Below are 19326 nucleotides of genomic sequence, written 5' to 3'. Positions count from 1 at the left end.
CCATCCTCCGGAGCTTGTGAAAGTTGCCTCACGCTAAGCACAGCCCCCGAAACACACACACAAACGAAGCACATTCCTGTTTCATTTCCTATTATTTATTTAGATAACACGTAAATGACCTGTTCAGCTCCACTGCGAAATAACACTTTATTTGAGGCTCTGTGCCTTTTCTGGAGCCTTTTAACTCAACACACCCATGGACAAGGGCACAATTCACGCAGAAGAACCAACTTTTCTTTGGTTCCAGCGAGGAACACATTTTCTGGTTTGCAAACTGGAACAGTTCAGGTTCTTTGTTGGTGGAAAAGCGCCAAGCCCTCAAAATACTCACATGTTTGTATTTTCTTTTAGTTTCTTTTAGTTTATGGGTTGGTAGGAGCTCCAGACGACCACAATAATGCTAATGCACTAAGATGTATTTATCTGAATATGTATTATTCATTGTAACTCTCAATGTCTCAATGTGATGTCAATGGGATTAATCTGGTTAAATAAAAGTTATATATAGTCAATGTAAGTCATTTTCTTTTTTCTTTATATTCTGGTGTCTGATATCGATAGGATATTAATTAATATTCCAAATTTCTCATCATTATATTGAGTAACACATAGGTCCAGACTGCTACATCAGAGCTGATCCAATTACCCCTCATGCACAGCAGCAGAGTGACGTTATTAGGAGGAAACAAAGTGTCGAAAGCTTTGTTCCTCTCAATTTACTTCCCATTGCGGAGCTTAAGTCCTGCTTTTCCAAATGAAGGGCCAGTAGCTTATCCATTCAGCCAGAATGACATCAACAAGACTCTCAGACACATATCCTCATACTTAACTACTGCACAAGAAAAAGCTTTTACACCTAATGCAGGTTTTCACTCCTAGAATTGGGAGGAAAAAAAAAAAAAAAAAAAAAAAAACATATAAACATTTCCGTGAGGAAATGTTGTGAAGAATTCAGTCATGGGAACTAGGACAGGCATTGATGTTGAATAATTAATTCAATGCTTCTAGCTCTGTTATGAGCTGAAGCTCATGTGCAGCTGCTCTAGAGCGTCCCATTACCGAGTATACATTTCTATAAATATTACACAAAATAGGACTTCCAATCGGACCTTCCAGACTGGGATTTTAAAATGACTGATATGACATTATGGCTGCAACTGCTAATACATTGACTTGCCATGTGTAGTCCATGTCCACACATCCGGATATTTAAAAAACAACCCTGTCCGAACTGATACAAAAATGGTTGCGTTATTATGCCAGTCCCCCCCCACTCCAGGTGACTGAGTGTGAAAAGTTTGGTGTGTTCTCTCTCTGGTGGGTCTCTCCCAGGTGGTCCAGTTTCCTCCCACGGTCCAAAAACACATGTTGGTAGGTGGATTGGCTGCTGCTCAAAATTGTACATAAGTGTGTGTGTGTTGCCCTGCAAAGGCCTGACGCCCCCTGCAGGGTGTGTTCTCTCCTTGTGCCTACTGATGCCATGTGGGCTCCTGACCCACAGAGACCCTGGCCTGGATAAACGCTTTCAGACAATGAATGAATGTTTATGGTTGATCTACAGTTGTCAGATGTGCATTATTACAGGGAGACAGAGAGAGAAGTGCATCTGACATTTAAAAAAAATACTGGCAGAAATGCCATCCATAACTCATCAATGAGCACACTGAAAAAGCATTAAAAAACAGGGAAGGAAAAAAAAATACACACACACACACACACAGGTATTTTATGTATTGTACACACAAAAAATGACATGAATCATATCAAACTGAAAAGTGGTCATTGTATTTAGTTTAGAAGCAGCATACAAAAGTCTAATAGATGGTATATCAGATCCTTCAGAGGCTCAGTGAAAGAAAGCCGATTTCTAAAGGGAAGAGCATAATTTAAGGGATTACCCCACACCCTCAATCAAGACCTGCTGCCAATAGCTGCGAAGAATTATGGTTTTTAAATGATAATTACAGTTGTACCCACTCCAAACGACCAGCCGTAAAACGAGGGGGAAGGACAAACCCCTGGTGGACTACAGGTGTCTGCGTAATAGCAGGGCATTGCCCAACTGCGTAACAAATCTGTGCCAAACACTGCTGAATATGAAACCATACCCAGTTTCACATGAGACTCAGGCATAAAAGAAGAACTTGTGGAAAAAGAGAACTCACAAATATAGATCCTCTTTGAGAAATTGTGGAGGGTACGAGTTACTACATTGACGGGAATGAAACTCCGAATCGACTCTGGTTCTCCACAGGAACGGCAAATCCAGTGAGAGAACTTTCGTCCTCCTCGCCTCCCATCAAAGTGGTCCCTAATGCTGCAAATATGAGCAGACTTTTAAAGCCTCAAATGTATTCCACTTACCTCAATACCAACAGTGTATCTAATGCATTTAGAAGGCCTGGCTTTATTTGAGGGCTTTGCTGCTCTAGTCCAAATGAAGATGGTGCAGAATACTTTGAAGAAAAGCTTTTGTACTCTGGCTGTGTGCGTCACTCTCATTTCAGGTGGTTCTGAGTGATATATCCGTATTGGTGTCACACAGTAATTGATTACAGAAGCCAAAAACTTTAAATAATAGAATAAATATGAGAAAAAAGAAGTGTTTTTCTTTTTATTATTTTACAAAATGGACTATACACTACAGTATTTCTTGTTCAGCCATGTTCTATTTAAATTTAAATAAATTGGGGTCTGAAGTAAAATGTATATATAAAAAGATAGTATCAGTCAAAAGTTTGGACATTCTCATTAGTCATTGTTGGAATAGGGCTAGTCACTGTATAGAACTGTGTACCAGCGCCTACCTCTGCACAACCCAAGTTACGGTCTCAAACACATTAAGGCGGCGAGCAGTTATATCTATCTATCTATCTATCGTTACACTTATATAGCGCCTTTCTAGATACCCAAGGACGCTTTACAATCCACACTGCTCAGAACGCTCAGAACACTCAATCCACACACACTGGCGAGAAGCGGCAGCCAAACGTGCACAGCGTACTCTCGACCAGGAACGACCGTCCACCTTGAGGACTGCATCGGGCACTAGGATTTCACCCAGGACAGAGTGCCAATCCATATCTGGGCTCACACTCATTCACTCACACATACAGGACAAATTAACCATTCCAGGTGATGACCTCATGAGGCTAACTGAGAGAACACAGAGTGTGCAAAGCTAAAAAATTATAAAATATATTCTGGTTTATGGACAGCACGGTGGCGCAGCAGGTAGTGTCGCAGTCACACAGCTCCAGGGACCTGGAGGTTGTGGGTTCGATTCCCGTTCCGGGTGACTGTCTGTGAGGAGTTGGTGTGTTCTCCCCGTGTCCGCGTGGGTTTCCTCCGGGTGCTCCGGTTTCCTCCCACAGTCCAAAAACACACATTGGTAGGTGACTCCAAAGTGTCCGTAGGTGTGAATGTGTGAGTGTGTCTGTGTTGCCCTGTGAAGGACTGGCGCCCCCTCCAGGGTGTATTCCCCGCATTGCGCCCAATGATTCCAGGTAGGCTCTGGACCCACCGCGACCCTGAATTGGATAAGTGGTTACAGATAATGAATGAATATTCTGGCTTGTTTAATACTTTTTTTAAAATTTAATGAGTTGTCATCCAAAATTTTGACTGGTACTAAACATTCACAATATGTGGAATATGGTCCAAAAACAAAGGAAACCCTCCCTCAGTGGGAGTGTCCACACTTGAGTGGTATTGTATATATATAGATATTTGACTTATGAAAAGGCTTGTTATAGTATAGAGTGGCAGAACGTGTGGGATCTGTGGATCGTTTAGCATAATTAGATGAAAAATAATTGAAAACTGACAAAAATAATGCAGTTGGAAATGTGCCTAATATTTTGGACATTCAATATTATGAAGGCAGAATGTGTGACATTGGTTTATGCGCCCAGTGATTCCGGGTAGGCACTGGACCTACCGTAACCCCGAACTGGATAAGTGGCCGCAGTCAGTGAATGAATGAATTTGATAAGTACCACACACACCACTAACTCTAGCTCTGTGATTAGGGGGACAGAAAGATACTAGAGTAATGTGAGGCTCATAAATAAAACAGGTGAAACGACTGGAATTACTGATGGCTTCCATCTCTGAACGTATCATTGACCGGTCTGGCTCAGAGTTGGCAGAGGTCACACATTGTGGTCATGGGGACAGACTCTTGTGAGTGGCTCACTTGCGACAACATCTTGGTTTGACAGCAGTAAGATGGAGTGAGGATGTGAGTGAGAGATGGGGAGAGAGAGAGAGAGAGTGGGGTGTATAAGAAGAGTGCATGTGGCTGGTGTCACGCTCTAGTTGGCCTGATGAAAGATGGCTAGGACACATTTAAGGGAACAGGGATAGGATGATATGAGAGAGAGAGAGAGAGAGAGAGAGAGAGACTGTGGGTCTATGTCTGGCATTCTCCTCTGCTGGCTCTGCACTCATATTCTGACTCATTTTGAACTGCTCGCTTAGTCACACATTTGAAGGAGGATGTGTGTGAGAGACACAGAGAGGGGGGCGGGGGTTGACCACACACTTCTCCATCTCACAGCTCACATGCACAGTTAAAGAGCAGCCAATTTTGATAATGTTATTGCTATAGTAATAAATTACTTTTTCCAATATGTTTGAGGGTGGCACGTTGGTGCAGCAGGTAGTGTCGCAGTCACACAGCTCCAGGGACCTGGAGGTTGTGGGTTCAAGTCCTGCTCTGGGTGACTGTCTGGGAGGAGTTTTGTGTGTTCTCCCCGTGTCTGCGTGGGTTTCCTCCCACAGTCCAAAAACACGTTGGTAGGTGGACTGGTGACTCAAAAGTGTGTGTAGATATGGATGAATGTGTGAGTGTGTGTCACCCTGCGAAGGAATGGCACCCCCTCCAGGGTGTGTTCCTGCCTTGCGCTAGTGACTGGGGTAGACCCCGGACCCTGAACTGGATAAGTGTTACAGACAATGAATGAATTCAAAATATAAAATAAGAGTATTTTATATACTGTCAGAACCTCTCCAACTCTCAGAAACTGCAGCAAAGGTTAGCAGAAGTCAGTAATTACAGAAACAAACTTCACACTAATCAAGACGCTGCTTGAAAATGGGAAAAAAAAAAAACAAACAAAAAAAAAAAAAAATTCCATTAGTTATGTTTTGGAATTGATAGATTTTTTTTTTCTTGTACATTGGACATGAAAAATGTTTTCCAGTTTAACAGGCAATTGTTCTTTTTAATAATTTTAAGTAAAATGCTGTTATTCTAAATGAAAATGTACTTTAATATCCCAAAGATGGCATTCCATTTTTCCCCCACTGACTTTACTGTGTTTAAACACTGAATTATGCAGAGTTTAAAAGGGGTTCAGATGCTAGAACTCACCAATAAATAAATAAATATTTCATAAGAAAGGTAAATGATCCGGAAGTGGTCAATTTAAATTGTAAAATGAAACAAAATAAGGGTCTCTGTCTGACAGGCTCAGGATTTTTCTTCATGCATCGCTGGCTAAGCCACGAGAAACAACATCTGGAGGCGTCAATACTGTAAAGAGACCGCCATACATGGAAAGAGATGAAAAAAAGCATGAAAAGGAATGTGGATGTTGTTCTGGTCCTGCTCCATAGGTGGGTAATATTGATTTATTTTTTTGGCTATTACACATTATTTAAAAGTGGAACTACCTTCAAATCCAGGAGAGCGCTAACTGCACGTACAGCAAGTAAATACAGAGCAAAAGTGCTTTACAACAAAACAGCTAGAGTTTCTGTGGTAATTCAAACAGTGAATAAAAAGGTACAGACAAGTAAAACTTATGCTACCTACTACAGTCCATTTCTTATTCAAACACACTTTCACCTTAAAAGATGCGGAGATTCTGAATGAACACAAGTGAGAGAGGGTTTGTTTTGTTAGGAGACGAGAAGTTCTTAGGAATTGCCAACATTTCCTTCAAGATTCCCAAACATCATTGTTACCATATGGCAACGCCATGCAGTTAAGAGTTTAAAGCCACAATGCTTTGTTGCTGGTGTACATTAAAAAAATATATAACGTTAAGTTGGATAGGTTTAATAGCTAAAAAGAACAATAGCGAAGTAACAAACCAGTCAACAACCAACCTGCGCCACGCCACATTCAAAATTCTGAAAATCTGATAAGTTTGCGTGCTACATAAATGAACAACTATGAGTTTTTTGATTATTTGCCATACTTCTTTTATTGTGATTGGGCACAGCAGAAGACTACACTTCGCCAATACCGAACGAGGGCAGCAAACAGAAGGGCTTTATTGCATTCGATTGCAGGATATGTGGCCAAAAGGAGGACTTGTGTGGTCAAGGTATGTTATAGCTACTAACACATTATAATACACATTTTAATAAATACAGGGAGACAAATTTTACTTTGTAGTCAACTGTAAAACCATTGCGTTGCAAGATAACCCCATGTTTGTGCAGTAAAAGTCTTAAAGAGCCAATCAATGGATTTTTACGTCATTTAAAGGCAATGTTCACAATTTTATTATTTTTTATAAAATCTCCTGTTTGTTTACATGCCTGAACCCCGTCTAATGTTTTTTTTTTTTTTTTTTTTTTTTTTTTTACAAATCCCCAGTATCAGTAAATGGCAATTAAAAAAAAAAAAAGGCCTCAGTTCGGTACACTAGGCTTTCTCTGTCTTTACTAACTGCAGTGAAAAGGCATCTCGAGTTTTTAGACAACAGGGAAAACTCTAAAGACTGAAAAGCAAATGAGGTTTCTGTGGTAATTTATTTCCTCTAATATACCATTCCACCTTAAAAAATGTGGAGCTTCTGAATGTAAACAAACCAAAAATAACTCAGATATTCTCCTTAAACCCTCCCACAGAATGGTTTTCTGGCCCTGAGTACAGCTACCAAAGTTTGTAAGCGTTCCGAACCTTGTTCGTGGGGAAAAGCCACTGTAGCGGCCTCCATGCTCAGAACTGTTTGGTACTGCAGTGCAAAAAAGCACAGAGAGCAACAATAGATCATGTGACTGGAAATTTACCCAGAGGAAGGAAGACAGTCTTTTGGTAAACTAACACTAAGGCCAAGTTACCTCAGCTAGCGTTACTGTCCCAGCCCTGTACAACTCATATCTTTCAGCTCCAAAATAGCCAATTTGTAAAAAGGAAGTAAACTGATACCACGCATGGTAAGTGATGCTGAACACTGTGTTTCATTTAATTTACGTGAGTGCGGTGTAAAAATGAACCTGAAACTGGTGGTTATCAGCTCTCCCTGCTTATTCACTTTCACCTGAGAAGCAATGGGGGGGGATCCTCTGTACTCTAGGAATTTTATTGCTAATAAAAACCCTAAAAGGTACCACTGGTGTATTTTGCCCATTCTGTATAAATGACCTACATCTGTTCTGTGTGTGTAAGGGTGTGGGTGTGTGTGTGTGTATATATATATATATATATATATATATATATATATATATATATATATATATATATATATATATATATATATATAAGCATTTGTTTGCTTTATTTGCACCTGGATGCAAAGAGAGAGAGACAGAGAGAGAACAAAACTGCTTTCGCTTTGAACTTACTTTATTGTGCTTCCCTTTTATTGTGCTAGGCTGCGACACCAGAGGTCTAGCCCCTCCTGTAAAATAAAAGAAAACATTTATGTCACTGACTCTGAACAGACATTCACCCTGCTTTTTTACGCATCAGCAACACGACTCCCCGACTGGGTCATTCTTCTCTGCTTTAAGGGGACTCAAGGGGTACAGTAAAGCACATTACAGAACAACGTAAGGGCAGAGATGAGTAGGTTTTGCTGTTGTGCGTTCCGAACCATATCCAACCCACAGTTCCTAACACCATCCCCTAATCCATCCTGATCGCTCAGAAACAACTCCCCCCCACCCCCACTCCCAAAACTTGCTACCGTGGCAACTGAGCCAAGTTGAGAACAGATGGGGGCGTCAGCAGTAATAGAAAGTCATTAAGCAAATCTACAGCTCAAAATGATCACCATACACACCTAGACACACTCTATGACACTGCAGAAAAAAATAAAAACTTGTCCTTGCCTTTTAAATTCAATTTTACAGGACAATCTTCCTTTTGGCACAAAAGATTTAACAAAGCACCTCCAAATAACCAACTATCAACGGCACATACTGTAAACACAGGCGCACAGACAAAAATAAAATAAAATAAAAAAGACCCCCCCCCCTCCCAAAATATTATACATAATTGAAAGCAAAGGTGAGCTCTAAATCACTATTTCAATTTCTTCACAGAGAGAGGCTCAAGTCTCTTCCATGCCATGAAAATAAAAGGATCCATATTTCATGGCATTGCCTCTGCAGGAGAAAAGAGAGCAGGGAGACCGGATCGCAAATCCTCGACCCGCACTATAATTGAAAAAGACACAGCGCTGCTATTTATGTTTTATTAAAAGGGCTGCATCCAGAAGTGGCGCACCTATGAAACTCAGCTGCTCAATATTTCAGCAGCAGGCACTGGGATTGGGACTCGGAGGAGGAGGAGGAGGAAGGTGTGTGGCTTCTCTGTGTGGAAAGGCCAAATGATTGATAAGAAAATCGTGATGGTTCAGTGTTAGACGGTACACTCCCTTCTGAGTTGGGCTGAGAGCAGAAGAGATTTCTTGGATTCAAGAGCTCAGATCAAACTTTGTCACTTGGTTAGTGTTCTTACTGAGGCTGGTAATGGCATAAGGGCAGAAAGACATCCACAGAAACAGTTTACACCACAGTAAAACTGCTAAGGCCTTTCAAGTGATACTGTCCGATTTTAATCCTAAACACCTGAAATATCCCTGCTCCTACGGAGAGTTTTTTTGTGACAATATTATATAATTAAATGAATAAAGAAATAATTAATTACCTGGAGAATTACTGAAAATTAAATGTTTCATTAAATAATTAAAACTTGAATTAAAAGCTTAAATAATTTGTGATTTATTTAATCGTAATTTAAATGTGCATTTTATATATTTTTATATTGTATTTTAATCATTTAATTAATTATTTAACTATTCATAAGTATTTTTTATGCGCCTTGCACCATGAAATAATTAAATCTGTCAACAATAATTCATCATCCGTCAGTGGGCAGGCCTAAGTCCGATCCAGTCAGATAGATTGGCTAGACTGCATCTGTCATTGACTGACGTTTGTTGCAGGCCACTGACGTCAGTTCACACGACTTTAAATTTAATTTAAAATATTAAAAAATTGAAAAAACCAAGGAGTTTTTGATAGTGATGTCATGTTTCTTGTTTGTACTTTGCAGTTTCTCTGTGGCTATACTTTAATTTGATACTGGAATTATATCGCATCGACCAAAATTAAGAAATATATTGTGATACAAAGATTTGGCCATATCTTCCAGCCTACTCTCAGGTGTGAAACACCAAATTAACTTCTTTACTGAAAGACCATGAACAAATGAAAGCAGAGCTATGGTTATGGTGTCGCCACCGTCCAGCATGTTTGTTTACATCTAATGTGATGTAACACAGGTGTCACCAAACCATCAGACACAAAGTAATGAATAAATTATTCATCATCTCATTATTCATTATCTTCAGGTCTGATGTCCCGAAGTGGTCTTTCACACATGCAAAACACAGCAAGAGACAGGCACGCTCTTTTGCAGGAAAATGAAATACGTGCTTTATGCCTGGGGCAGTGCCTGTGCAGTGCGTGCAAGCGAAACCCCGGAACATTTCCGGACCTGTTCTCACATGCGCCAACTCTGACTTTACCAGAGAGCCTTTACTATGATGCTACCAGGATAAAGTCCGGGTAATGTCCGTGACAAATGTTGCGGGTGGTCACGTTCACACATACAAGTGTATTCCGGGTAAACTCCAGAACATTTGTGGATTAAAAGTACAGTAAAAGGGGCATCAGACTCCTCACATTGTTGTCCTTGACTTTATTCCGATACTGCTCAGTGGGACAATTTTTAAACCACATTCTGAAAATAACTGGTTATTTCAGAGCAATATATGCCCTATGCCACAGGACTGTGTTGAAGATGGTGAGTGCTGACAGGAACCATTTAAACCAAAATCTCTTCACACACCTAAAGAAAAGTCCTCATTCTTTCCCAGAATCCTGCGACACAGCAGCAGACACAGTGGATGCTAGTTTTCCATGTGTATAATGATTTCAGAGGTTAAAGCTGTGTAATAGCCACTACAATAATAGCTACAACAAAAGCAAGTATTTATAAGTGGAGTACGGACAGGTCAGTAGTCACTGTGGATGTTTCTGTGGGTGTCTGGATTCATGTCACACATCAACAGTAAGGTAAGCCACGTCTCACTGATACTTTAAATTTATAGTATAGTATTGGTCTATAAGGATTTTCTGCCCATATAACGCAGTTGTAGAGCGCAGTGTTTGGTAGTTGATTCCGAACTACATGCGGACTGTTGTATTGCTTATCTATTTTTTTTTATAGCACGAGCAATGGCAAAAGGTGAAGCACGCCCTTGAGGAGGTGAAAGGTCAGTGAGGATGTGCTTGGTGCCACAGCTGTGCTCTTGTTGACGCAGTGGGCATCAGCTGCTGACTGACACCATTCTCCTCAGGCAAAGCATCAAATTTTTATTTCCAATATCCCCTCAAACTCTCACAAATGTAGTAGTCTTTTAATAGACACATTTAAACATAAATATGTGCCGGCACATAATGGCCAATTACTGCTTTGTTCTAGGTCTTTGTGTGGTACACCATATTTTTTTCCTAATACCTGCTCTGAGTACTATGTGATTTAATGGGACCTGTGTTTAGAGCAATTAATGGTACCACCTACACTGTCATTAAAAAGCACAAACTTTAGAAAACTACACACATTTATCATGCAAATGAATTACTCTGGTTGCATTAGCTGAGAGAAGAAAATGGGAAAAATTCTTTTGGGGAAATGGTAGAAAAATCTTTTTTTCAGCTTAAAAGGCATGGATCTATGACTTAAAACTGTGGGACAAATTGCACTTGGTGTCATCATAAAAGTCATTGTCATTACTTGTACAGATTTTACGCAAGTTTGAAGGTGAAGGAGCTCAGGGATAATATTATTAACCATTGCTTTCTGTAAAACTTGTTGAATAATATGTTAGGATAAAGTTATTAGACCCTAGTGCCCTCAGAATTAATGTTTTAATGCAGCGTGTTTTGTTAATGCTGGCAGGGATAGGAAACATTTTGTTTTTAAATGGTAATGAATCGCTTTACATCCCATAATTCCTCCATTAATTCACACTGTTTGCGGAGTCTTGGCGTATTAGCAGTTTAACGTAGTGATGTTAACGTAGTGAGTCGCTACAGTTGAGTGACATATGAGCTACTCATAACATATTCAATTATTTTAATAAAATATAAAACAAAAACTACACTGAAATATTATAATAAAGTAAAAAAGAAGCTGTAGTGTTAAGCTTTAGCCGGTGTGTCATGCATATCACATTACACATCTATCTCCCTCTCAAAATGCAAGGAGGTACTAGCATTTTAACTTTACTGCTGTTATTTTACATTTAAATATCCATTATTAACACCACCTCCTCCACCATGGCCATGTTTGCTGTTTTTGTCGTCGTCATCAGGAACTTTTGACTCTAAATGCCCTCTAGGTGATGCATTGTCTTACATTCAAATATATGTGAAGAATGCATAGAAAAGTGTGAGCAGTTGCAAATTTTGAAACAGACATATTTATTTACATACCTAAAGGGAGTATAAATTAGCCTTTAGTCTAATGATAAGGAAGGTAAGAGAACAGCAGGAACAGTTAGATGCAGAACAATAAGCAATTAACTGCACTGCAATCATCTCTGTTCCTACACACCAACAACAAACTCATGTGCAAAAAAAGCAGGGAAATAGATGCCTTCAATTTGTAAATAAACACCAATCAGTTTAGAACAATGTGCTATGGTCAGCAACACAAAAATAGAACTGAAAATAATACGGCTTGTTTTGACGATGATCCCAAAACCACCATTTCCAAAGTGAAGAATACAGACGGAATGGCAAGAGATGTAATCGATTCTGATTATAAGTGGTTCTGGGGCAATATACGTCAAAGAAAACATGAATGGTGAGATGAATTGGAACGTATTACAGAATTATATAATCTCCTTGGCTAGAAATTCTAAGACATCAAATCAAGGGAAAACAACATAAAACCGAAGTAACTATAAACACTGGCTTTAAAAAATAATAATAAAATACTTGCATTCTTAGCCAATATTCTCACAAGAATCCCACTGAATATATACAGTGGGATTTTAAAACTGTAAATCCATCAACGGGATTCTTGTAACCATGGGAAATTAAAGATGGCTTGCCTAGAGGAATGGACCACAATGCTGCAAAAAGATAATAACCACTTACCACAGACATCTCAAAGTTTCCCATAGCTTTGGAAACAAATGGCTAATCTTATTTACTGGTGGTGTCATAATACTTTCCAACCATTTTTTATTAGGTGTTTATGCTCATAAAAATATGTTTTTTAATAGATTCATAAGTGAAACGAATTTTAGGGGAAAACATATATGATGATTATTCATTCATTCATTCATTATCTGTAACAGCTTATCCAATTCAGGGTCGCAGTGGGTCCAGAGCCTACCTGGAATCATTGGGCGCAATGTAGGAATGCACCCTGGAGGGGGCGCCAGTCCTTCACAGGGCTATATTATGATTATTATCATTTTATTTATGGAATTCTGTAAAGCACATTGCATTACATTTATGTGTGAAATGTACTAAAAGTTCAAAATCATATCACACATAATAAATTACCATTTATTGCACAGTTTTTGGGGATGCAGAAAGAGATTATCTCTCACAGGTCTTTAAAAGTCTTAATAAGTCTACATAGATCCCTACAATTCTTAACCTACCCACAATGCCACCACCCTGGGTGAAGTTTATAGATTCTTCCAAATCTAACACAATGCAGCTGGACATCTCAACCCTCTGAAGGAGAACTCCAATGAGAATGTCGAGCTCTTTCACATAGAGTGGCTACCCTCCTACCAACCCAGAAAGAGAGAGGCTAAATGTGCATTAATGTATTCACACTCTGCCTAGGATGGCTGGGGCAACACCAGGGAACTGCAAACATGTTTACACCACTATATTCTGATTTACAGTGTGCAGAGTTGTGTCAGGTATATCTTATCAACCACACACACAGACATACACACACACGGGGAGGTGGAGCAGCACAGATGGGCGTTTCTGGGTGGCTGCTTTTCCTGGCAGGGTCAAAAGCTGTGCGAGGTGCTGGCAGGCCTGTAGGTGCCACCTCTTCTCAATACACAAAGCTCCCAAACATAGACCTCCTTTGTGGGTATACTCACACCTTCACAAGTTCATTCACACATCCATCCATCCAGTGCTGGAAGCTGTGAAGCATGAGCAACTTATTAAACTTGGTGCAGACCTCATCCTGTGGAGTTTGGGTGCTCTGCAGCGTGGAGGAGTGCTCGCTCCCTAGGGCGGAAGATTAAGACGCACTTACCCAAAACAGACACGTTGGTGTTTTAGCTTCGAAAGAAGACGAAAAGGGAAGTGGCAAGGGAAAGGAAAGCTATACTTAGACAGAAATAGTCCCGTCCTCAAAATAACATCTGACTTTGAGACAAATCCGAGTCCTACAAACAGCACATATATACATAATTTACAAAGACAATTATTTAATGAAATTAACTGTGAAATCTTAGCTCTTAGTGTTTAATAGTTTTAGATTTACTGCACTTAAACAACTTTTTTTTTTTCTTTGAAGCAATATGAGAATTTTCCTTCTCTCTCTAATAACAGAGAGGTGCTGCTCTGCTTCCCTAGAGGCTGTTAGGCAGAGTTCAACAGCAGTGGAACAGTGCCATTAGCATCCAGAATGATAATAAGAGAGTCTAAACCCTTGTCAATTCAGCTTTTATCCTGTATAGTGTCAGTAAGGAAGGCACACAGAGAGGCATGCATATGCACTCAACTTACTCAATAATTCATGAGCATACCCTCCATCTCTCACTTCTAAAGCCGGTAATGTAACACTTGAACTAGTGCTGGGCAATAGGGAAGAGTGGAGCACAACACGAGGTTCTGTTTTTTTTCCTTTTCTAAAATACAGCACTGTGATACACACTTTTTCTTTTGGAAATCTGAGTATGAAAGTACACTGACACTAAACTTTTAAAACTGGGCAATTTTAAAATGAAACACAAGATCATCGTCCAAAATTCTTAAATTACTCAAATACTCTACTCTCCATGGGTTGCAGTCATGTGATAATTTTTTTCATTGGCATGGCCACCATATTGGGGACCAGAGCGCATCACTAAAGAGACTAAATCCCAAATGTGTCTCTCTACACCCTCCGTAGGGCACAGTGTTGGTCATAAAATAGTTTCTGCATTCCTTTAGTGTGTTGTATGTCAAAAATAATATTTAGTCAGCTTTAAGATTCATGATTCTCTGTTGAATTAGTTTCTGATTATCTGTGATATATATGCACTATGTAGGGAGTATGGCGCTATTTGGGATATGTTCAGAGCGCCTATAATTACTGACACAGGCAAACAGAGCTCTGTTTAAAAACATGACATGGATCCATACCATGTTAGGGCGGCACGGTGGCGCAGCAGGTAGTGTCACAGTCACACAGCTCCAGGGGCCTGGACGTTGTGGGTTCGATTCCCGCTCCGGGTGACTGTCTGTGAGGAGTTGGTGTGTTCTCCCTGTGTCCGCGTGGGTTTCCTCCGGGTGCTCCGGTTTCCTCCCACAGTCCAAAAACACGATGCAGGTGGATTGCCAACTCAAAAAAAATGTCCGTAGGTGTGAGTGAATGTGTTGCCCTGTGAAGGACTGGCGCCCCCTCCAGGGTGTATTCCCGCCTTGCGCCCAATGATTCCAGGTAGGCTCTGGACCCACCGCGACCCTGAATTGGATAAGCGGTTACAGATAATGAATGAATGAATTATGTTAATTGTAGATGTATTATATTCATGCTTCTGTGTAACTGTGTGTAAACATTATACATGGCTTCATTCCTGAAACAGGAAAATAACTTTTAGAATAAATTAATATTAATTGCAGCGCTATATATGTGTCATTTTGTCATGATGTCTATATTCATGTGACATTTGACCATACCCCTCTACAAACTGCCTCCATTACACATCTATGGAGCAAACAGCTGGCATAAGACTCACATATGTTTTTGTCCATAAACACACACCCCCACTAGTGGGACTTGGGCTTGTTACGTAAAGCAGCTGGCTAATTTTAATCAGAGCTCTGCAGCCAGTTTTAATTAATTGAGATTTAGGACCTGTTACTATCTAAAAAAAATTACAACAACAACAACACTGCTGCTTGTTTAGGCACACACACATGCCCTCAAGGAAAAGGAAGCAGGGTGACGGAGGAGAGAAGTGAAACAGCCGAGGGGGTGGATGCTGGAGGATGTGCCGTTTTTTCCTGCTCCACTTCCACACAGGCAGATAGTTCTTTGGCTGATATTCATTCTACATCCAGAATATCACTTCTGAAGAATGCATTTATAGACCAGGAAAAATATATAATTAAAGCCATTCTTACTCCATGTCCTACACAAAGAGCACCAACCTTATTCTGCTCTGAAATGTGAGGGAGTCTAATGACAACAACATACTAAGTAATATCCCAGAAAGAAAATAAAACAATTATATAATAGACATGAAACAGTTACCGGTTCCATGTTAAGCCGCTGTAAAATTCCTGGCGGTTAGTTTTACCATTTCACTGTTAATTATGTACTGGAATTACCACAATTTGAAAAACTCATGTAAGTTAGTTTTATTCAATAAAAAATAGCCTAAAAATGAAGTAATCTGATATTATATAAAAGTGCTGGAAAAGAATGTGCATGGATTTGTTTTGTTCTTGGGAATAATGTTTTATCTAAAAGTGTGAGTTTTTGCTTAGAAGATTAACATAACATACATAACATAAAATACTTCACTTTTAGTGATTTTATTACATTTTATAATTATTATTACTTTTAAATCATATTGTATGAAATAATGTTTAAATTTTGAATTACAATTATTTCATCACTGTCCAATTAAAAAACTGTCTCCGTTTTTGTATATTTTTAAGTTACTACATCATCTGAAAACATTTGAACTGCCCTTCACATTGTGTAAAGCATTCATGATGAATGGACCAATAGAAATGCTCCAAAATTACTTTTTACATTCATTCCACTGAAAGTAATTATATATATATATATATATATATATATATATATATATATATATATATATATATATATATATATATATATATATATATCAACACAACAGAAGAAAAATAAATAAATGTTAATTGATCTTAACAGACTTATACATTATAGCCAAAACTGTACTGTCACCAACTGTATTCCTACAGTTCCGTTTCTTAAGGCAGCAAAAGATGAGGCAGCAGAAGGAGTCATCAGAGTGCAGATATTAATCCTTGCATGCACACAGCGTAGGATTCATTCTTATCCCTCATGTTAATCACATTAGCGAGGGTGCTATTAGGTTAAGAGGATCTCTCTGGTTAGTCACATATTTAAGCCTCCACACACACACCCAGGTAATTAGTAGTTAGGCTTTGGCTTAAGAACGATGCCTTACGATGACGGATTCTTCCAGTTACCGAGCGTGTAGACCTGCCATCCCTCTGAACTCCAACCTGTGGGTGTTCTTCAGTGAGCTCTCAGCTCCACAGTGCTGCTACATGATTTAGCAACCAGAGTCATATCATAACCCACTCAGACTGCGATCAAAAAAGCCTGAGACAGAGACAGACCTGGATGGATGTACTGCAGCAAATGTCATGTGGGGTCCAAATGCAGTATAATTAGCTCTCGTCAGCAAGTTCCTCCATGCTAAACTCTAGGAAAGTGGACTGGAAATGTCAGATTTGCAGTGAAACTTCCAAACTATTTCACTACATAATCAAATGCATTGTGGGAAGTCATATAGACGGCCCACACTCCACAATTGACCACACACTTTCAATTTACATCAAAACACCCAAGCCTCATCAGTTATTTTATGTTGTCACAGAACTTCTGTTGTGCTTTTCTTTGATACCATCCAGCAGCAAACAATGGAAAATTCCAGACATACCCAAACTTCACCCTGGATTCAAACAGGATATTGGGCCGATCCATACCTATAGGATCTGATATAGACATCATTTTCCTATCCGGTATTGAATGAAAAAAGCTGATCCACTCACCAATCCATAATCCAGTCTGGAGCATGAACTGGCCACAACCACATTACATAACAACACTCATCACCAATCCAGATTCCATTCCATATCTTGCCATGAACAGACGGCAACTTCAATCCGTTCAATCTGACGGTTTTAAAGAAGTTCTACAAAGCAGAGAAGTTGAAACTCTGTGGTGTCGGTGTGCGTGTGTGAGAGAGAGATGGTAAGAGTAAGAATTAGTTATGAGATTTAATCCAGATTTAATCCAAGAAAGACAGAAAGAGCGAGACTGAGGAGCCATGACGATTTGTCTGTTGCAGGTTCTATAATATTCTATTTGAGATTTGAAAGAAGGACATTTACTACTAGAATACAAAGAAAAAGACAGAGAGAAAAGATGATACAGAGCAAATTAAGAGTGAAAAAATAAGAGAAATTCAAAAATCAATTAAAAAATATCAAGAGGAAAAAAGTACTTTGAAATCGTTTTGAATTCTACTGTAGATGTGGATTTTTTTAAAAACATTTTTGGGGTTGAAGTTTTGTTTTGTTTTTAAATGCAGAGTAATAAATGTTAATGGGATTTTTTAAAAAATTCTTATACATGTGGATGAGACCCAAGTTATCACTAAACATTAGCTGTTGGTTTGTCTAGATGCCCAAATATATCCTGCCATCCGCAAAATACACAGCACTGACATGACAAAAATTAGATTAATATATGTTTAGGTGTTAACCTCACGGTTACATTGTTACTAACTGAACTTTAACCTCACTCGTATGTCAGAGTTATTGTGTAGGAGAATCCAACTGAAACAGCAGTATAAATTTATATTCAGTGCATTGTGTGTAGATATTTTGCTGTTCTAATATGGTGTTGTTCAGCCTCATGATGTAACCTTAAACATAAAACGAAAAATAATAATATTATTAAATTAAAAAGAGCTCTTGTATCAGAATCTGTATCAGCGATTGTGAATCTGAATCAGAACGGGAAAAATCTGGATCGGCCCATCAATAATTCAATCTATAATATTTCTCGCTAAATATTACGTACTAAAATACAGAGTAGAGAACTATCAACCATTCAAGTGACCAAAAGGTACCCAAGTAAAAAGACTGTACTCCTGGTACAATTGTCATTTAGAAGCTCAGACTCACAGCTGGCTCTCGCTGGGTTCCAGGGAAGACACAGAGATGGTTATTCAGAGGCTTTTCAGATTGATTTCACAGGAAGATCACCGCAGCGGTTTTGCCAAACATGAAGCAGAAAACAGCAGTGGTAGCTTTCTGCATGAGTGCAAATTTGGAAAAGCAAAGGGATCACAGATGGTCTTTTGGCTATTCCCACCTATAAGCCAGCTCATGATTTTGGGATGAATCAGTGTAACCAACCAAACACCAACGTAATATATTTTATTCTACAAATAATCGACAAAATCTATGCAAGTCTAGTCGAGTTGAAGTGTCTCCTCTACTTGCAGTCAGGCAATTCTACAATTACATACAGAAATATGTAGTCATGTATCCCAACAACAAAGATAATCAGCTAATATAAAAATTCTGAAATGTTATGCCCCTGTATTAAGTTATTTATAATATTAATGATTGCTGGGAGAACAAGGATTACTACTCAAACAAATACAAACTGTAATGATTAAATTGTTTTATTTTTTTATTTCAACACTTTTGGTACTCAAACAGATGTTTAAGAAAATAGCAAATAGCCCCATTCTCACTACATAGTGCACATCATAGATAAAAGACCAAATAATACTTCACCCAGGTAGTAATTAGATGCTAATTCATCAGGGTAACCTGAACGGTTACATTCATTCCTTATCTGTAACCCCTTATCCAGTTCAGGGTCGCGGTGGGTCCAGAGCCTACCTGGAATCATTGGGCGCAAGGCGGGATTACAGTCCTTCACAGGGCAACACAGACACACACACATTCACTCCTACGGACACTTTTTGAGTCGCCAATCCACCTACCAACGTGTGTTTTTGGTCTGTGGGAGGAAACCTGAGCACCCGGAGGAAA

At 39.2% G+C, this 19326-nt stretch overlaps 1 protein-coding gene across 1 annotated transcript in view; it reads right to left on the bottom strand.

Annotated features, from left to right (window-relative positions):
* The window catches only part of LOC136686064 (alpha-(1,6)-fucosyltransferase-like), a gene marked incomplete at its 3' end in the record, with an annotated part of 86208 nt that overhangs the window by 37755 nt on the left and 29127 nt on the right, over positions 1-19326 (bottom strand). Inside the window, exon 2 of the mRNA XM_066659551.1 lies at positions 7585-7640. The remainder of the gene's footprint in view (positions 1-7584; positions 7641-19326) is intronic.

This window comes from Hoplias malabaricus, unplaced genomic scaffold (assembly GCF_029633855.1).
Source record: "Hoplias malabaricus isolate fHopMal1 unplaced genomic scaffold, fHopMal1.hap1 H_4, whole genome shotgun sequence".
NCBI lineage: Eukaryota > Metazoa > Chordata > Actinopteri > Characiformes > Erythrinidae > Hoplias > Hoplias malabaricus.
This window is presented reverse-complemented; position numbering and strand designations above follow the sequence as displayed.